Source organism: Sapajus apella, unplaced genomic scaffold (genome assembly GCF_009761245.1).
Source record: "Sapajus apella isolate SASKATOON/1434 unplaced genomic scaffold, GSC_monkey_1.0 scaffold39, whole genome shotgun sequence".
In the NCBI taxonomy this organism is placed as follows: Eukaryota; Metazoa; Chordata; class Mammalia; order Primates; family Cebidae; genus Sapajus; species Sapajus apella.
In genome coordinates, this window is record NW_022436979.1 from 21,875,315 (window position 1) to 21,896,589 (window position 21,275).

Here is a 21,275-nt window from a genome sequence, read left to right on the forward strand (position 1 = left end):
CTTCACACCCGTCCCCTCCCCCATCCCCCGCTTCATACTCGTCCCCTCCCCCATCCCCCGCTTCATACCCATCCCCTCCCCCATCTCCACTTCATACCGTCCCCTCCCCCATGCCCACTTCATACCCGTCCCCTCCCCCCCTCCACGTGCCCACACACCCCACTCCCCGGATCGTGCCCATCTCATTACCAGTTACTCACCCCCTACCGCCTTTCAAGGTCCACTCCCTGCTGACATCCTCTGTTCACCTCATCCAATGATTCCTGGCTATTCTGGCGTTTCCTTTCCCTACTTCCCTGTGAAATCTTCAGTCTACACGGCTGATCTGGACTATTTGCACAGTGACTGTTGGAAAGGCAGCCACCCCTGCCGTCCTAGGGCTTTTTATGTGCCAGGGCAATAGGCGCTGCCCTGTGTCGGCTCCCCAGCCCTGCCCTTCCTCTCCTGTAGTGTCCCTGTCGTCAGGCGGTGGCCGTCCCCTGTGCAGGAGGAGACGGAGGAAAACCCGAGAGCAGCCTTCCTACCGAGGGAAGGGCCAAGACCTTCCTCCCGAATTCCCGAATCCCCGGGAAATACGCGATGCTTTCCGGTGCGAGAATTCACGGAACGGCCAGAGTCAGTCCCCGCCGCTGCCCTCCCTGGGCGGGCTCTGGCTTCAAGGCCGCCTGCGGCGTCTGGATCCCTGCTCCTGGTCGCTCTGCCCCTCCGGGCTCCTGGTCGCTCTGCCCCTCCGGGCTCCTGGTCGCTCTGCCCCTCCGGGCTCCTGGTCGCTCTTAGGCCCGCCCTGGGCACCTTCTGTTCTCTCTGCAAATGCCCTGAAGCTTTTCAGGAGATTGCTTATCTCCAGTTAGCCTGAGTCTCCTGGAGACTCAGTGTCCTGATCCAGCCAAACGCTGAGGACGATGTATGTGCAGCAAGTATAACCAAAGATTGTAGACACGGACCGGAGAGACGCCGCCGTGACCGAAGACCGCAGACACGGACAGGAGAGACACCGCTGTCCTTGTTTTCTTATAACACGAAAACAAAAGCATTTTTCAGATGCCAGAAGTCGCGCCGTGGATTCAGAGCGGCCTGCGTCGCGCGAGCGTTTCTTCTCCTGGTATCGACGCACAAGGCACCCCTGGCCGGAGGAGGCTCTGCCCTCCACAGTCACCTCCACCCGTGCTGGCACCTGCTGGGATGTCTGACCCTCCACACCCACGGTCATGGTCGTGGGTTTCATCGCGCCCTCCCGAAATTCATACGAACCCCTAGTAACTCAGAGCGCGACCGTGTTGGGGACGTGGCCTTGCACGAGGTGGTTGTGTTAAGGCTGAGGCCCTTGGAGAGGGTGTCCCTACAGAAAGGGCGTATTGGGGCGAACACAGGAGGGTGCCCATGGGAGGAGCACTCCTGCAAGGCAAGGAGAGAGGCCTCGGGAGAAGCCGAGCCGGCCCGCAGTGTGGACTTCCGACTTTCAGGCTGTGAGGAGCAAGCACCTGCCACTTGAGCCATTCAGTCTGCAGCAGCTTGTGAGGGCAGACCCAGAACATCCATGCCGCCGTTGCCCGGTTAACCGTGGCTGTGTTTACCGCGCAGTGTTCAAACCTCTCCAGGTCTACACCTGAATCTCCTGCATGCACTTCCTTGAGACTCCTGGGCGATTCTAATTTCCCCAAAACCCATGCTCTCCAACACTGCCTTCGTCAGCTTCCAGAAAAATTATGCTGCCACTCGCTTGGTTCCTGCAAAGATGTACGCTGGGTCCTCGAGGTATAAAGCGTATATTTTCTAAATAAATACTTAATTCGATTCACAGTCACATGGATGACTGATATTTTCCTAAATTTCGGGTCCGATTTGCCGTTTCTGAAGACTCCCCGCTTTGTTCCGGGGCTCCTGTGCCCAGCTGACCATCTTCTTAAGGACAGATAAATGGTTGCAGGGCTCAGCCTATAGCAAGAGATATGGGCTGTAGAAATATTCACTACACGTTTTGCCAGTGTGATTTACACACAATAAGATGTGTATAACTAAATTATATATATATAATGATTTTTATATAAAGTATTTTTAATATTTTGAAACTTTTGACGTCCTTGAAGCTTTTACATTGCTCGGTTGGGGAAAACTGGGTGCATTATAGTGCACTGGTCTGAGAGACCATGAAGGAACATCTCCTTAATAACTGGCGCAGAGCATAGTTCACATTCATGATTTGCTGAAGTTAATAATTTGTTAAATTTGGTTTCTCTCTTTGTTTTAGAAATACATGGGGAGTTTTCATGAAATGGGAAAAAGAGAAAACTGATTTTCCAGCTGAGAAATGAGCAAAATATTGCTGGACAGCCAACATCTGGTATCATTTAAGTCTGGTCTGGACAGGGAAAGAAAATAAAGATTATACCAGAGGGAGCAACCCTGTGTTTGCAAGAAAAAGAGGGAGATGACATGGTAGGCCTTTTCAGTGATTAAAACCCTTTCATTTTCACATAGCCTCAGTACAAATAGAGCATTTATCTTCATTCGGCTTTTGCATTTCATGGTCTAGTGCACAGAATCTAGAGGCAAAAATGCTAGAATTTTATTTTCCCAGAGAATGATGCTAAGTAAAGATACCTCAGTTTTTCCACCTCTTTAGCAAGCAACCCCATAGGCTGCCTTGGGTGAATGTGCATTAAATTCAGAGGGAAGGGGAGGGTTGAGTTATTGTTCTCCTTTTCAGGAAAGTAAGAAAGAGAACAAAAAGTGTGTCCTTTCAAGGTCAATGTATATGATTACCAGGAAATTTGGTAAATTAAATCCACTGGCATTGGGAGTACAGATGTTGCAGGAAATCACTCCTTATAAATCAGTGTGAACAGACTGGTGCTCATTCACCTTTTCCTCATTGTAAAAAGGGCCAGAATGCAGTGTGTTTGTAATGTAGCCACATACCTGCTATTTACAGAAATGTACATTTCATACATGCCTGCTGAAAGCAGCCACCTCACCTGAGACACATGAGCCAATGCAAATGGAGTAAGCATCAGGAACGTGGCCTTGCAGCACGATGACTTCACTTGCGCCGCAGAGTTTAACTGAGGCTCACGTAGGCATTTCACTGCAGCCAGCCTCCTTAAGGGCCCCTTTGTGCAATCACAATACTGTTCTTGGTTCTCTATGCCTGTACTAAAAAGCTATGACTTATAAACTTGGTAACATAGCTGCAATATTGATACTAAAATGTAAATGAATACACTAAGGCTGGAAGCTTACTGGCTGTAGAGATGAGTCTGTCTCTTGGGAAAAGATAGCTCACGATAGTCAAAATGTCAAATATATGTGACAAAAATGAAATTACTACTTTTACCTAGGAAATATATTTCCTGTGACAAATGCCGCCAGTAACTTAGGATCTATATTTCTAAGTGATCTCAAATATCATGTGGTTAGAGAATCACAGGCAACTCTTGACACGGAGATGCACATTTTAAGACACTGGAAGTCGTAGAAATAAAGAAGCAAGTAAGAACTCAGCTACTGTCTTTAGTCCTGATGTATATTTAAAGCAGTATGTAAACTTATGCTTAAATGCGTGTGTGTGTGTGTGTATCTATACATATTTCAGAACGATAACTGTTAGAGTATGTGTACATGGTTTCCTAGACGGTAGTGGCCTGGGTACTCACCACTTGTTTGCTTCCTGTTGGGAAATAGAATTCTATCTAATGAATGACTGTGTTTCCATATGGCGCCCTAAATAAAAACGCCTTTTCTGCTCTGTGGACCAAGTGAGACCATGTGGGAGCTTGCAGTAGAGGCCTACTGGCCACGTTGTTTTGCTAACACTGAGCCCCGGAGCTGAACGGGCCTCCCTCCCAGTCCCAGAAGCCCTCCAGCTCCCAGGAGTGCAGCTTCTAGATAAACAGCCCAGCCTAGCCTCTAGCAGCAATTTGCTTAGCAAAGAATGCATGAGAAGGCTGAACAGAGCATGCAGCTTTCTGAGATTTTTCAATAAAGCCATCACCTCCCTTCCCAGGGGCAAAGTTAGTAAAGGGATGGACATCAGGAGTGGGGCAAAACCCCATCCACTTTAAGAGCTGCAATTAATTAATAAATGTTGCAATTTATGCTGCAACTAGCTCATATGCATAGAAGCAGACGCAATCGTGAGCCATTTTGCCTTTAGGTGAAGCCCATGTCCTCTTACAGGCAGCCACTGAGTCTTCTGAATCAGCCTTTTAGCAGGAATGGAGTTGATTGTCTTAACCAGAATCACTGCTTAGGAGAAAGTGGGTAGAGAGTGCCCAGCTATGACAAGGACTAGGTGACCAGGACCCATCTTTAGATCACCAGTCCGGAGAACAGCGACAGACACTTACTCAGTACGCATGCAGCTATATGGCCCGACAGCACTGCTTCTGAGAAGAAATGTGAAATAACGCATGCTTCTTTGGCTGCCGGGGACGGTGGGTGGAAACGTGAACCTGGCGGTTAGACCTGTGATCAAGTGTGCATCCGCTCTTTGCTAGGTGACGGCTTGGGCAAGTGACGTACCCTCTCTCCGCTTCTATTTCCTTATAAGTAAAACGTAAGTGTGACAGCATCTCTCTCAGACTGTTGTGTATATTGTGGAGGGGAAATGCAGACACAACATAAAGGACTGCCAATAGTAGGAATGAAAGTATTTTATAAGATTGTAAAATCACTCATGAACTACACATAACTGATACTGATTTTTTTTAAGGATCTTTATCGTACGGGAAAGTATAAGGACATAAGAAGATGTTAAGGGAATAGCATGGGAAAATACTCTGATGTTTACAGAGCTCCTTTCTCTGAAGTACCCAATAATGCTTGTTTTATATATTTGTCTTCATTATCTTTGGCCATACATACTCTGTTTGGCTAAATGTGGTCAGTGGTTTCAGTTCCTTCTAGGCAATCCTGACACATAAATATGCAGACCAGGTAAAAAAGCCAGAATGAAGAGCCAAACCACCTGTAGAACAAATATGTGCAGGAGTCGCTGATTAAATATTTATATAACATTGAATTCTGTCTGAAGCCTTGATATTTGAATGTGCTGATTTGGGACAAAATAATTTGTTATCTATGTGCCTATGGAGAAGAAAATATTTTACATTGATTGAAGTTGATGAAATTACGATCATTGGCAACAAAGCCAGAGAAAATAAGAATCTAAACTAGAAAAATGAGTCTTAAGAAATAGATGAGAAAGGTATTTCTGAAAGGGAATGAAGATTTCGAGTGAGTGTCCCGTGTGGCCGCACCTACAGCTCACAGTCAGAGTCCACACTACTCGAGCCTGCTTCAGATAGCCCTTCTCTACCTGAACAGACCCTGAGCTCGGTCTGAATCCCTTGGAGGTCACTCTGACTGTAACCCAGATATTCATTTTCACATCTCACATTTCCCCAAAAGCAGCTGGGTTGTCCTCTGCTTTCATAAATTGTTTCAATGTCTCAAGAGAGCCTTGTTTCATAATTAATGGGAAACCTATTTTTTCTCCCACTAACTCTGAAAGTCTTTGTAAGGGTTTGAGCTGGGGACTGTGATATAAGTCACATATTTTAAATAAATTCCTTCCTTCTATCATGGTTTTCTGTTCTCTCTACGCTACCCATCCTTAACCTGTCCCATTTCTAATGACTGCTGTGGCCTTTTTCCGCACAATGCCCCAGTATACTGGCTCTCACATTCCTCCATTCCTCAGAAGGCTCACTGCCCACTGCTACAAAGACGGAGTACCAGAAAAGATTTTTCTGAAGCTTCAATTTAATAAGAACGATTTCAGAATGTGAATCTACCACCATCCACTGAAACTGGAATACTGTAGCCCTAAAAATTCATGGGCTATTTACCTGCAAAAGAGCATTTATCCTGGTCCTTGTTCATCACCAAAACCTTCAGTTTTCACTGTTGAGGGGAGAGTGTCTTCACCCTCTCTAGGTACCCAGTCAATCCTCAGCCTCTACATTTCTGTTATTTTCTCATGCTAAGCAAATTGCTTTCGACTGCTCACCCCAAACAGGGTCCAGACGTATCATTAGCACAGGAGAAAGTGCATTGAGGTGTTCTGTTACACAAGCCTCTACCCCCTGGTCCCACTCCCTTAGAATACAATGCACTGAAAAAGGTGGAAAGAACACTGTCCTGTTTTTGATTATCACATTTTTAGCAGGGACCTCTTTCCTGCTAGTTTTTGAATATAGAAAGGCAACGGTGAAGATGTATGTTTGACCTGTCCAAACCAAAGCCCTGGATTCCTTAGGTTTTGTTATAATTGTTTATATACATGAATTCTCACCTGTACTAGGCTGTAAGGTCCCTAAGGGCAGCATTCCGTTTTGGCGAACAGCTGAATAGACTATAGTTCCTAAAAAATAAGCGAAAGTATCTAGAAAGTAGCAGCATGATCCATCTTGGCCTTCGATAAATACATGCTCAGTGATTGGCAGCAGCGAAAAAGAACACGTTGGGGTCGGGCCGGGCGCCGTGGCTCACGCCTGTAATCCCAGCACTGGGAGGGTGAGACGGGTGGATCACATGGGGTCAGGAGTTCAACACCAGTCTGGCCAACATGGCGAAAGCCTGTCTCTACTAAAAATACAAAAATCAGTCGGGCATGGTTGTGGGCACCTATAATCCCAGCTACTTGGGAGGTTGAGGCAGGAGAATCTCTTGAACCCAGGAGGCAGAGAGTGCAGTGAACTGAGATTGCACCACTGCCCTCCAGCCTGGGCGGCAGAGGGAGACTCCTTCTGGGAAAAAAAAAAAAAAAACATGTTTAAAGTAAAAAACGTCTACCAAAATAGTATACAACCGTGCCGAGTTAAATGAAAATAGTTTTTAGAAGTTGAGCAACGGAACGTAGGGACTGCTGTAATCATTCACTCAATACTTACCCTGTACACACCCCGAGGCGAATACATAGCCAGGTTTTAAACTTTTCTTTCTTTTTTTTTTTTTTTGGTGCAGAATGTTCTAATGAGTGTCTTGAAGGAATTTCAAAGAACAAGGTAAGCATGGCTGCCTTGCCTTCATGAACCGTATTACACAGAGACAGTGGACACCCTCACAAATTCCCCATCAGTGGATCAGTTCTGTGTCACAAAGCCAATTGCACTGTCCCCACCACTGTGTTACGGCGCCACTCCCTGCCATTACAGTGCTGGCCCAGCAGCGTGGCCTGCAAGACATCAAGGTGGAAAACACGGGGATGTTGGATGCATGCCTTGGAATTCTGCTGTGGAGCCACCCTGCGAGATTACACATGAGCACCAGGAGAGAAGCACTTCCTCAGCTCTCCAACCAGCCGCCACTCAGCCGTGAGAAGGACCCTTTCCGCTTTACACAATGATAAAAGCAGAAGCACATGTCACGTTTTCTCCATTTTAAACTTTCTCCCCTGCCATGCGTTACTTTGAGAATTGCTCTTCCATATTGCTTGTGGTAAGAGAAATAATGCCACGCATAGAAGGGCCTTCGTCCGGGACTTGAGGAGCAGGGCGGTCTGCGAGCCACGCTACCCAGGTGGCCTCTCTGGCAGTGACAGGATGGGCTCTCCAGATGGGGCCTGAGCGACTTAGTGGAGGAGTCAGTCCCATTCACCTGGGCAGCAGGAGGCTGTGCAGACTGAGCCAACCCATGGTGCTGGAGACTCAGAGGCCGTGCTCCCTGGCGGGAGCTGCCATCACACAGTGCCACAAACTCGGTGGCCTGAACAAAAGCAAGTTATGTCAGCACAGTTCTGGATGGTAGAAGTCCAAGACCGAGGTGTCGGCAAGGTTGGTTCCTCCGAGGCCCTTCTCCTTGGCTTGCAGATGACCATCCAACCCCTGTGTCTTTACAAGACCTTTCCTCTATGCAAGCACATTTCTGGCGTATAAATTTCTTCATCTTACAAAGACACCAGTCAGATTGGATTAACACCCATCCTAAAATCTTTAATTAAACTTTATTGCATAATTTAAGACTGTATCCCCCAAAAATGTTGCATTCTGGAGTACTAGGGGTTAGAACTTCAACATATTAATTTTGGGGAGACAGCCCATAGCAGATGCCAGACAGCCAGTAAATGGGAAGCGTGGAATGCTGTCCTGACTCTTTCTCGCATGGTAGGTTGATAAACTCCACATGCCAGGAAACCTTCATTCAAACAAACAGGAATCCGCTCAAAGTTTGGAGCCTTATTTTCCTGCCCTGGGCCGTCCATATGTCCTCATTTATCTGTAGGAATTGCATGAGATGCTTTGAAGTGAGTTGCTAAAATAAAGCCTTGCTCTGTAGAGAGAACACAGTTCTTCGGGGTCGTTGTATACTTTTGCAAATGGTGAAAGTAATCTTAATGAGCCACTGCAGACGAGGTTTGGTATTAAATCTGCACAAACTTCTAATCCAAGCATCAGACAGTAGCATGTTATGCTCCAGGTAAGGAAGTTGGAGGAAAAGCCAAGTTTGAATTATGCAACAGATATTTATTTGAGTACAGCTTTACATGCAGTACCCTAAAAGGTACTTTCAAATTTAATGTGGCTCAGTAGAAACTTTTCACCTTTGAAAGATAAAATTAGACATGGGATAACTTCACAAAATGAACTTGAAAGCCTTACAAATTTGAAAAAATTCACTCTGGGATAAACAATTTAAAATGAGAGGATTTTAGGAATACATTTTATAGGAAAGATAAAATTTTATTCTGTTTTGAATGAGTTACTTTTTATAAATTGACAAGCCTTTATAATTTAATATAATTTAATTGTATACTTGTAGCCACTTCCTGAGTCATAGAAAACGCTTACCTAACTCTAAAGAAATATAAAAACATAAGTTTCATTCATGCAAAAATTTTTGTCTCCATGAATGAATATGCTTTTACTCAGGGTCTAAGAAATATGTAATGCCTACCTTTGAACGATAGAAGGAGGATTTGTTTCTAGATCTGGTCACTAACCATTTCAAACAACCAAAGCCACATAATTTGGTTCTTTATAAAGAAGAGAAAAAAAATCACAAGAAATGATATCATGAATAATTATTATTAATACCCATAAAATGATGCAATCCTAATGATACATCTTAATGTGACATTATTTCTTGTGATCTTTTTCTCTTCTTCATAAAGAACTAAATCCCAGCACTCTGGGAGGCCAAGGCAGGCAGATCACGAAGTCAGTAGATTGAGGCCGTTCTGGCCAACATGGCGAGAACCCATCTCTACTAAAAATACGAAAATTATCTGGGCGTGGCGGTGCGTGTCTGTAATTCAGCTACTCGGGAAGCTGGAGCAGGAGAATCGTGTGAACCCGGGAGTCAGATGTTGCAGTGAGCCGAGATCGTGCCACTGCACTTCAACCTGGCGGCAGAGCGAGACCCTGTCTCAACAACAAAAAAGAAAGCACAAATTACTCATGTAATGATTAAATTTAACAGACGAAAAACAGGTCCAGGAGGTGGTAACGGCAGAGTGGAAGAGGAGAGCTTGGAAATCCCAACTGTATGCATTTGCCTGCTAATTATAACTGGGCATGTATCACTGTATCTAGTATTCTTCACACATGGCATGCAGTTAGCTCAGTTCCCAGCAAGAGGGAATAACCGCTCCATCATCATCACGTTAGTCGTGTTTCACTTTGGAATTACACTTCCTTCTTTAAACATTCTGACTTACTTTTCAGATTATTAATCTAACTGTAAAATAGTTCTCACTCATTAAACTTCTACCACTCAAACCAAGATGATGGTGATGAATAGCACAGAATTGCGATTGAAAGCAATTTGTCTAGCGGATTATCAACATGTGTATAAGGGAAAGTTCACTTGTGGGAAGATGACTTTGTACGTGTTGGTTTCAATATGATTCCACTTATTTTCCTCCAATTCCTCCATTCAATTTCAAACTTCCTGCAGGGAGTAAGAGCCTCTTTTCTCTTTCTAGTAAAATGCCTGCGAACATCCGATAGAAGGCTAGCATTGATTGATTGGCCGGCCAAGCGGTGCTCCATTAGGAGACAATACTGCCACACTGCCACGGCGGACGTGCAGCACTCACTGAGAGTTCTCACAAGCCGTGTTGTGCACACAGGCGTTTTAATTGCTTGACCTCCCTGCTGCTAGCTTAGCACTGTGACACGTCCAGCAGCTTTCCTCCGTCAACATCAGCCTCATGCTTCAAACTTTTATTATATCATATTTGCTCTACAGAAGTCTAATCTCCACGGGGAGCATGTAAAGAGGATAGCAAATGCTTTTCATAATGGCACTATATTTCTCTATTAGATAGGAGTAGTTAGTGAGTTTTCAGCAATCCTAGTGCCTATTTGCTTTTACTAAAACTTCCTCTTCATTGGAAAGCTGTGATAAAGATTTATTTGGCAGAATATGCATTAAGGAACATCAGTATGTTAAAATCATCAGCATTATCACAAACTGCCTACTAAAATATTAAATTCGCCCATTTCTTTCTGTTTCATTACCTGCTGTACCTAAGAAGGTGGTGTATAGCACACATGTTCTTTTACCTAATGGAGATTGTGCAGTTTCTGTTGTTAAGAATCTGAATTTTAAAGGCCTATTACAACAGTACTCTTATGTTTAAAGTACCTTGTTTTACCATGGCCATTGTCACTTAGTAATGATTCATGAAGCTTTGGTGACACCTTCCAGGAAGAGCGGCTTAACCTTTAGCTTGTTGTGGAAATTCAAAGAAACTCAGAGTAATTCGTGAGAAAATAAAAATAATGATTTTAGCCTTTTAAATATTTTTGACTACACAATAAAACATGCAGATGAAGCATAGTGCCCAGAACATTTTAGACAAAAAGCGCTCTATTAATTCTGCATTGTGATAAAATTTGTCTGAAATCCTGGTTTGGCTTTTGCTTACTCAGTTTCATCACTTTAGGTCTTCCTAAATAAGAGTAATTTACTCTTACTGCTAAATGGTTAGAATACAAAACTTGGTATTAATACATTTTCCTTTTTAGATCTATATATGCAAAATAATGTACCATTTTGAGTATATAGTTCAATGAGTTTTGATAAAATATGTGCTTACATAACTCCCAATCAAGATAAAGGACATTTCAATCTCACCCCACAAAGTTTTATTTGCCCCCAGGGAACTCCCTGTCTCTTGCCTGTCACTGTCATTCTACCTGATCCAGTGTTTCACATCCGTGTAATCCTATGATATGAGTTTTTTGTGTCTTAACGCCATCAGTTAGAAATCTGTTTTGAGGCTCTTCCCTGTGGTTATATGTCAGTGGTCAGTTTCACTTCATTGGAAAGCAGTACAGTATTTCATTGTCTGAATGAACTTTTTTAAAAAAAATTCTCTTATCTATTGATTGGCAATTGAGTATCACAGTGCTCAGATACTGTGAATAAAGCTCTGTGAACCCTTAAATACACACCATTTTTTGTGCATGTGTTTTCGTATTTCTTGGGTAAATGCCTAGAAGCAGAATTGCTGTGTCAAAGAGTCGGTGCAGATTTAATTTCGTAAGGAATCCCCAGTTTTCTCTGCGTGCTTGTGCATTGCGCACTGTGGGAGCTGCGTTTGCTCCACATCTTTCAGAGCACACTGGCATGTCTTAGCACATGGAGTTTCATCTTCCAGAGAAACGAGGTTTTGCAAACCTCTGTGCAATACCCTGTCTTCTGGAACCATCCTCAGGTCACCTCTGCTTTTTTTTTTTTAAGCATAAACTGGACCATCACCAGCTTTGGCTTTTTTAAGTCGCCATCAGGCATTTCGTGAAGACTGCCTCTGCATGATTCAGCAACCTGACATTTTTAAGGCCGCATTCCAGTTTTCCATTAAACACAACGTAAGTTAAAGAAAATTAAGCCATCCAACAAAATGTAAAACAGTTTCATTATGTTGACCTTAACTTCCTATACCAACAAATATATTTATGCTTAAAGCATTTCACATGAGATAATGACTGAATTTGAATTTTGCAACGATCTCATAAGCAAATAACTTTTAAATATAAATTTCAATAGAGACAAATGTTGTATATTAATTCTCAAATAACAAGATATTATTCAGTAATAATCCATACATTTAGATAACTTCTCTGACTCTCTGTTTTTCTGTGTGGAACAAGAATAACAATAACAATAATAATATCTGTTCCGGAGAACTCTTAAGATGATTAAGCGACTTGATATTTGCTAAGAATTTAGCAAGCCTGCTTGCGTCTTAGGAAATGCACAGCACCTTTAAAATGGAGTGGACACAGGTAACCCTAACCATCCACGATGCTGCAACATTATCGGACATGTCTCACCACGGGGAAGAAGTTAATTTCTTGGATATCTTGTAAGCCATACTTTTAAAAATGTGCCACTTAAGAAACTGCAAATATTCAGAGCTTTGCTGTTGGCCTTTCTTTTGCATCTTCCCCGGGACCTGTTGTATTTACTCCGCTGTATCTGGGTACGTGGCTCTGAAAACAAATGGAACCTAGCAAAGGCAAAAGGTTATTTTATTCCCATATAAGCTAGCACTTTTGTTCAATTCTTAAAATCTAGTACTGTTGCCAAACAAAGACAAAGAACAATAGAGTTTGTCTCCACTGTGTTTGCTGGTCATCCTTGTTGGCTTGTTTATTTAGTTCCCTCTCTGTCCCCACGGAATGCAATGACCTTGTGGGTGTATATGCTTTTCATTACAGGAAATGGAGTCGATGTTACCTTCTCTGCTTTCTGGATCAGGTTTATTTTAGCATCTCCTGCAATGAATGACCTCCCGAAGGCTGCAAGAGCGAGATTATCCACCTGCAAATCCACGTTAGGGGCCCCTCTCTAGCTGAACTCCGCCCTTCTCATGGTGCTGGCTTTGATTCATAGCACTGGCATTCTAGGGAATGAATAACAACAACAGCAAAATGCTGTTAAAGAATTTGAACACAGCACATTCATTAGAAAAATTTGTAAGTGATTGCCTGACTTAGATTCCGCTAAGTAGGTGCATTACGGAAGTACTTTTGGAAATGTGCTTTACCCGTCAAGCTTGATCAGGCAGCATGTCCTCGCCAAAATTATTATGGTAAAAATGGAAAAAAATCCTTCCTAACAGTTTGAGTTATTGAGATGGCCTCATTGTGTTTCTGATTCCTACGCCCTTGAATGTTGTAATAAAAGTTTTTCACATTTAAACTTCAGATTCTCATTTTTAGCATAAATAATTCAGTTCCAACTTTCCTAAAGTCATTTGTGGGAGCCCCAGCTTTTAGCAAAAACAGAATGAAAAAAACAAAAATAAAAACCTTGAAACATAATTAATAAACATTATTCAGAGTTCGGCATTTCACAGACCATTCCAGCAGCTCTGCTAACGTGCCACTGTTCAAAGACTCTCACATTTCATTTTACTACTTTTAACTCAACTTAAAAACTGAAGTGTACCTCAGACAGACAGTTGGTGCTCAGAGCCTCTGCAGAATAGAATTTTGAGACAATGGTTTGGTATTTCTCTTTCCTTTCAAAGAGTTGGTGCTCAGAGCCTCTTTAGAATAGAAATTGAGAGAATGGTTTACTATTTCTCTTTCATTTTAAAGAGTTCATCTGTAAAATGAACTGGGTTTGGCTTTAGTGCGAAATTATTCCATTTTGGAACTTTTTTTTTTTACTTTAATTTCTGGGGTCCATGTGCAGATCTTGCAGGATTGTTACACAGGCGTACACATGCCATGGTGGTTTGCTGCCTCCATCCCCCGCTTTCCCCCAGTGTTATCCCTCCCCAATCCCTCCCAACCCCGAACAGAACCCAGTGTGCGATGTTCCCCTCCCTGTGTCAAGCAAAGAAAGAAAAACGTCTAAACTGTGTCACCCATCTTTCTATCACCATGTTATTCCTTGGTTGTGTTTTCTCATACATTTGGCATTTCAATTGTTATAGCTTCCTATACTACAAATCCCACAATAATGTATGAGCATTTATGTGTGAAAACCTTGAAGTGAAGTGCTAGTCACGTCTCTTCAGTCTGTACTTTATCATATTGTAATTTTTCTACAGTGCAGATAATTGCCTGATTGTTGAGTGACTTATTAATTCACTAGAAATAATGTAAATGGCTTTCCACATTGACCTTTGAAAACATATTTTACAAGAACCACAACAGGATGATATGTGATTCTCGGATTTTCAATATCAGAGCTTAAGTTTACATCCTTTTTCTTACATGCTATTTCTCATTAACTGGATTTGGGTTAAACAAAACAATTTTTCTTTCATTTACATTGACAAATTCAATGTAGTAGGAAAGGTGGTGAACTGGAAAAATATGAAAATTGACTACATAAAGATGTTTAATAAAGAATGGGAGTGTTACAGGTAAATGTATATTTCATCTCCTAAAATATGTGTTTTGTCTCTTTTGTCTATACAGAACGCTTCCTTCTTTACCTTTCTGTTTCCAGTGTCAGGAGAAATTCGTAACAACGGAGCTAGGCTTTTAAAAACCAGTCTGTGCAAGTCCCATCGAGAATTTTCATTAGAGATCATGAATATCAACAAACCACTAAGGTTTAGAAGGTTGTCTTTGTCACAAGGTCACACTCGTGGTAAGTGGTGGAGCCGGGCGTCTTCATTTGGATGATATACCAGCTCTTGAAACTACTCACTGTTCCCCTGTTTCTCTTCAGCAGCACCTTCTCTTTTCTGTTACAAGGTTCATCATTCTTGACTTTCCAAATATCTGATTCATCTATCACACATGTTGTTAAGCATGTTAGATTTTGTTTTAAAATGTTCACTATTCCTTTTCATCTTTCAGTAGTTCTTCATTTCTTTTAATATCCAGTCTTTTCCCACTTACATATTTATAATCCCTCTATTTACTGCAAATCCCTATAGTTTAAAATAATACAAATATATGCCTACAGCAAAAGCCATTTCATTTCCTCCATAGGTATAGAGTCTGTGCAAAATTAAACAAGAACTAAATCAATATAGAGACTAGATCTTTTTACTTGATAATTTTTGTTTTGTTTCAAATCTAATCACTATATGATATAAAGTTTCTCATATTATCTGCCCATAATTTAAAAACCAAAAGTGAGGTTATACACTTCTAAGACTCACCCTCGATTTCATTATTGAGAAAACTAAAGCCCAAAGATCCTGTTGAAGGTCATACACTTAAAGGCTCAGAAAAAGAAATAAATAATTTGCCTTCCCCGTGTAAGAATTTGTTTTGTAGCAGACTATCCCAGTTTTCCATTGGATTATGGGTAAAATGTTATAGTTATTACCACTGCGTAGACATACCACCAAAATTCTTATTAAAATAAATAACAAACTTAGCTAATTCAGACTAAAAACTTTTTTTACATCTAGTAAGTTTTTTAGTTTGTTTTACAATGTTTAATAAGCACATAAAAATTTATCTGCATCTGATTTATTAGTGAATAAACACACACCATTATCCCTCCAGCTTAGTGACAGTAACACTTTTATGTCCAAAATGCTAATGCTTTAATACTCTAATACTTGTTTAATATCAGTTAGGACTGGAGTGGTGTATATATAACAGAAAATCCAAATATTGGCTTAAATACACAAAGTTATTCCCTCATGCAGAAGAAATCAGGTGAATTACAGCTCAAAGATGACACACGTTTTCATGAATTCAAATGAAACAAGACCCCCTGTTCTTATTTTTCCCCTCAACCCTCAGGATTGACCCTCATTCACAAGGCTGTGTCATGTCCCGAGACAGCTGCTGGAAACGTTGCTATCATTCTGCTTTCCAGGCAGCGAAAAGGAAGGGAAGGAAACGCACAGAATGGCTCCCCTCTTCCTGAGTCAGCAGTGAAGCAGCCTCCAGAGAAGGTCCACGCCGCGCTTCTGCACATCCATCATCTGCCGAAACTCAGACGCAGGGGTCGCTGCTACCCACAGGAGTTTAGAATGTGAACTTGAAACCTATTCTGCTTATATCAGATACACAAAAAAGAAAAAGACAATGATATTGGGTAGACACATAGCAATCTATCTAGTGTCTAATGTGGAGAATAAGGCTACATGAACCCCTAATTTGCAATCTTTAAAAATAAATCCACCACACCAGGAAATATAGTTTTAAAAAAAGCCTAAAATTATACTTCAAAAACTGTGGTATAATTTTAGAACACCTTCTAAGAAAGTCAATCAGAAGTAAATTCCTGAAAATCTATGTGCCTTAATTGGCTTACTTATAAAATAAAGAAATTAACTCTGCCTTTGAGATCATATAAGATAATGCTAATGACAGCATACCAGAGGTGAAAGGGCTTTGCAACATTATATTTTTAATTATGCGTGGAGGAGCTTTGAAAGAAACCTCTGATGTTTACTTATTATTATTTTCTCAGGGATGTCTTAAAAACTGAATAAGCATCAATATGAATTTCTCTGACTTAACATCTGTGGAAGGTCAGCAGATCTCAGGGGTGAGGCCTTGTGAGGCAGCGCTCTTCTGCCACGCTCTATGACCATCAGAAACCTCTTACAATATCGTCTCTTCTTTCCAGTTTTGAGTCTAGATTTCCTTAGCAAATTACTTTCTCTCATCCAAAATCCTAACTGTTCTACTGAAATCACACAAATGTGATACACGTAGGTTGTGTTATCACCAAGTGAGCCATAGACTGTTGCTTAATCAGTCTTTTTAAGCTAGAGGCAAATTAAATGTGAACACTTAGACATGAAGCTGGATGAAATGACTGATTGTGTCATGATACGACTTTCAGTGTGTCACTATAAAAATTGCACTGCCATTTCGTGGCTCTGTGAATGTCAGCACAAAATATTTGGCAACTTTGCTTTTTAAATTTCGAGATGAAATCTCGCTCTGTCGCCCAAGGTGGAATGATTGGGATGATCTCAGCTCACTGCAACCTCTGCCTCCTGGGTTCAAGCAATTCTCCTGCCTCAGCCTTTTGAATAGTTGGGATTACAGATGCGTGCCACCACATCCGGCTAATTTTTTGTATCTTTGGTAGAGTCGGGGATTCACCACATGGGCCAGGCTGGTCTCGAACTCCTGACCTCATGTTATTCTATTTTAATATATCTTATGGTCTTCATGAGTGACATGCCCTGAGAATACTTCAGTTATGAAATATATAAATTAAAAACAAAAATGTCTTAACATCTCTATTCAATGAAAAACATACTTAACATACATCAAGATATAGGCAAACAGGTTTATGTTTACTGTTAAATCTAAATGGTCTCAAATGAAAACAAAAGAAATGTAAATATCATGGGAAAAAATGGCTCCAGAATTGAACTATCCAGAATGATTTTAAGAGAATCAATCACTAATCCTAAATTTTCACTAAGTAACTTATAACATTTAATTGTTTTGTGTTATAATTGTGTTATAAGTTACATTGTGAAGCTCTAAGATTAATCAAAGCTCTAGATAATCAAATATTACAAATTAGCTACTACTTCCATTAGCCACAAAATTGTCTTTAAAAACAAATCTTAATCATTTCTATTTCTGTAAGCATTTTGTGAAAGTACATTATAAAGTTTTAGAATACCTGCCACTCACTGTGGGTGGGTGTTTATTCTGCTTTTAATTTCTCAAATATCAATTTAGGTAGACCTCATTCATTTTTATCACCTTAAATTGTTAATATAACCAGAATTATATGTGCCGTGTTCAAATGTAGAACACAATTTAATAATATTATTTTTATGTAATAAGTGCTTCAGTAAACATAGCAGCTCTGCCTTTTCAGAGGCTCCAGATTTACTGTATTTCAGTTGTGAATCCGCAGGCTAGATATAGAGTTGAAGATCATTACAAATACATTTACAGAACTGCAAATCACAGAAGTGAACAGCCTGGCCGTTATCCCTCTAACAAAGGGGGTTCTAATAAAATTCCCCTCCAGTCACATGCAAAAAGAAATCAGCTAATTTCTGCACTTTACTAGTTCATTGACACGGTTCAGAGTTGAGCTCAGAGTTCTTTTCTCCTTCCCCTCAGAACTTTTAGTTTTCCCCGGTGTAAACACATAGACCTACTTTTATTTCTGTCATTTTGTTGTTGTTGTTGTTATTTTCTTGTGTGTCTCACATTGTCCTTTGTTGTTTATCTTCTTAGCCTTGACACGCCCAGTGGAATGAAAAGCAGGGCCTCTGTCATTTTCCCACGGCTCCATCCCAAACCCTGAGCCAGGCCGAAAATATCGAGCATCCTCGATACCTGCTGGTGGAATGTAGGATTGATCCAATCGCTGCCTTGAGCACTGTGTCTTACCTGCAGTTGCTTCCAAGTGGTGCCCTGCTGTCTTCCGAGAGATGCTCCACATGGCCGCCTGATGGCCATTTCCAAAGGCCAACGCATCGTGCTGCTCTTCTGAATAAAACCTCTCAGATGCATCACTGCAGATAGAGAAAGGGCCAGGTCCGCGGCCGCAGTGTCCCTCATGACCAGCCTCTGCTCTGCCCGCCTAGCTCATTCACTCCCCTCTTCACTCACCTCAGCACACACCATCCTTCCACGTTCCCAAGTGCTTTACATGGTCCCAGCGCCCTCCCTGGGAAACGCTCTTCTCCTGGTTCCGATCCTCATTTCTAGTCCTGAACTTGAGATTTCAACTCCAATACCATGTTCTCAAAGAAACTTTTCAGCTATTTTCCAGTTTATTAGGTTTCCCCAGTAAAGATGCTCTAGATTTAACGCTTTTTCTTCTTTGCACTGATCAATTACATTATATCTTTGTAGCATTATTTGATTAAAATCAGTTTTCTTTCCGCTAAGTTTTAAAGCTCAATGGAAGTAGAAATGCTATTTATATCTCCACTGCGTGGTACACAGTAAGTGCACAGTAAGTATTCAAAAGTACTTAAAATTTTTTTTAATGTCATGCATTTAGTCATTTGAAGTTGTATTGATTCCTTGGAGAAGCCTCATTACCATCTCTTTGTATAGTATTTACATCAGCTTAGGAAAATATACAAAATCTCAACTCACACAAATCTTATTTTACCCCAGTGAACCCTTTCAATGTGCTAAAGTTGTTTAATATCACACAACATAAGAAGCTACCTCATTTTTTTAGCACTGAAGAATGTGCTTAATGTCAATGAAATAGAATTCATTCCAGAACCTCTACCACATTAATGATATATGTAATTGCTATGCTTCTGCAAGATAATCTTGGATAAATGAGAAGGAACATGGATCAATTCTGGTAAACAGCATTATTTTTATAGAGCCACAACAAAAATGTAACATTTAAAAAATTATTATTTATGTAGGTAACTCATCAGTTTCTATTATCAACAGTAATGTTGACAATTTACCCTAGTTATTGACATGTAATTGATTGCTATTACATCCCATCATACACACTAACAAGGCTTCTAGATCCCCTCCTGGAAAGTGTGCCTTCCATGAATCCACTCTCCAGTTGCCTTATTCAAAGTCCAAGGTTGATCACGGCTCCCAGAAGTGGTCTCACACTGAAAGCCCAGGAGTGTATTCCACAAAGCCACCAGAGCCTTTCTTTTTAAAATGAATCTTTTCAAGCATACGAAAAGAACTTTTAGTAACGTGGTGGTGAGTATATGACTGTGTTTTTATGTCAAAATTCATCGTATTTTATGTTGGTGATATTTGTGGTGTATAAATTACGCATCAATGAAACATTTAAAAAGTAAGAACTTGGGTCCAAATAGTCCCAGAATTTTTCCAAACAGTGGCCCCTAGGTGCAAACAGCTGGAAATGGTTAGTGGGCACGTCCTGGGGGACAGAAGCAACAGGCATCTGCAGGATGCTGTGTTGCGTGGGTCAGGACAGGAGCTGGCGGTGGTACCGCTGCGTGGTGCATGCTGTGAAACCTCAACCCCGCAGGACGTGCCACGTGCACCCTCAGCGGTGAAGACTTGTATGCTGACAGCAAGCAAATGTGCACCTTTCTAACAAAAGAAAACAAAACACAGTAGCCCAGTGAAATTTCACATAGAACTCCCACCTGAGACTTCCTTTGATACCTTGTCTGTACCCTCTGAAATATGAAGAAATGAACCCGAGCAGATATTTTGTAACTGCTTTGATTTCGAGGGGGCCTGGGCTCTCCTTCTGGTTCAGCCTGCGCTGTGCTCATCACCCAGTTGCATCGCCAGCCTGCTCCCTGTGGACGGAAACCACATGCCCTGTCTACACATCCAAACTCCATGCCCTCAAAGGCTTTTCTCCCCTCTTCACCTATTTGTGGACTATTTCAGCTGCCTGAGCCGCTGTTTCCATTTCGACGTGACAAAATACTTTCTGCTCTTTAAGACTGAACTCAAATGCCCCGTGTTCCTCACCGCAATCACAGACTGACAGCCTCATTTCATGGATTTAACGTTGTTACGAGACTTGGTTCACATTCTGTTTTATTTGTTTTGCATTCTGATACCACTTTTTTATTTTTTATGAGCTCCTCTCTTTCTTTTAGTGCATATAAGTCACCAATTTTTATCTCAATGGAAGACTGAAGACAGGTGATGGAGGAAGGGATCATGAATGTTCTTCAGGGACATCATTTCACCATCCCTGTTAGTAATCATTTTAACGTATCCAACCTGCCTGGTCCACTTTAGAACGGCATCATGGCATTAACTTCTACTGCTCCCAAACAAGAACAAACTCGCAGGTTTATTTTAGTGTTTTCTTTGTCCAAGTGGTTGTTAGCAAGCATGTGTATTGTCGTTCATTGAGCCAAAAAAGAAAAAAAGAAAGGTTTTCTTTCCAGATTGCTTTGTTATCCGTGCCATGGGTGATCATTCATTACGCTCAGTAAGGAAGGAGAGTGGGCGTGATGAACTTCTCCCAACTCGCATTTGCTGTGGCGGAAAACACTATTACTGGCTCAACTTGCGAGAACATGGCACTGCTGTAAAGGATGAGCACTCGAAGTGCTAGAAATTTAATTCCAGATATACAAGCAATAATTCTCAGAGTGTCCAGCTTCTGCTAACACAAAATGACCTGTCTGGGAGGGAAACATTCATCCCTCTCCTGAAGCATTTCCAGTGTGTTTGAGCCGCGGAAATGTTCTGTTCCATACGGTGTCCAAGGGTGGTTTCAAAGGCTGTCATTCGGGCACAATCCCTTAGGCTGGAAGGGAAACATCTTTCCCACGCCATCCTCACAACATGGACCCACTGTCCGTATAAAAATAAAAATTTAATTAAAAGATGGCCACAAAATAAACATGAAAACATTGATTTAACAACTTAACCACAAGAAATTGTAGGATATTAAGCAAGCCTCAAGTATAAAGG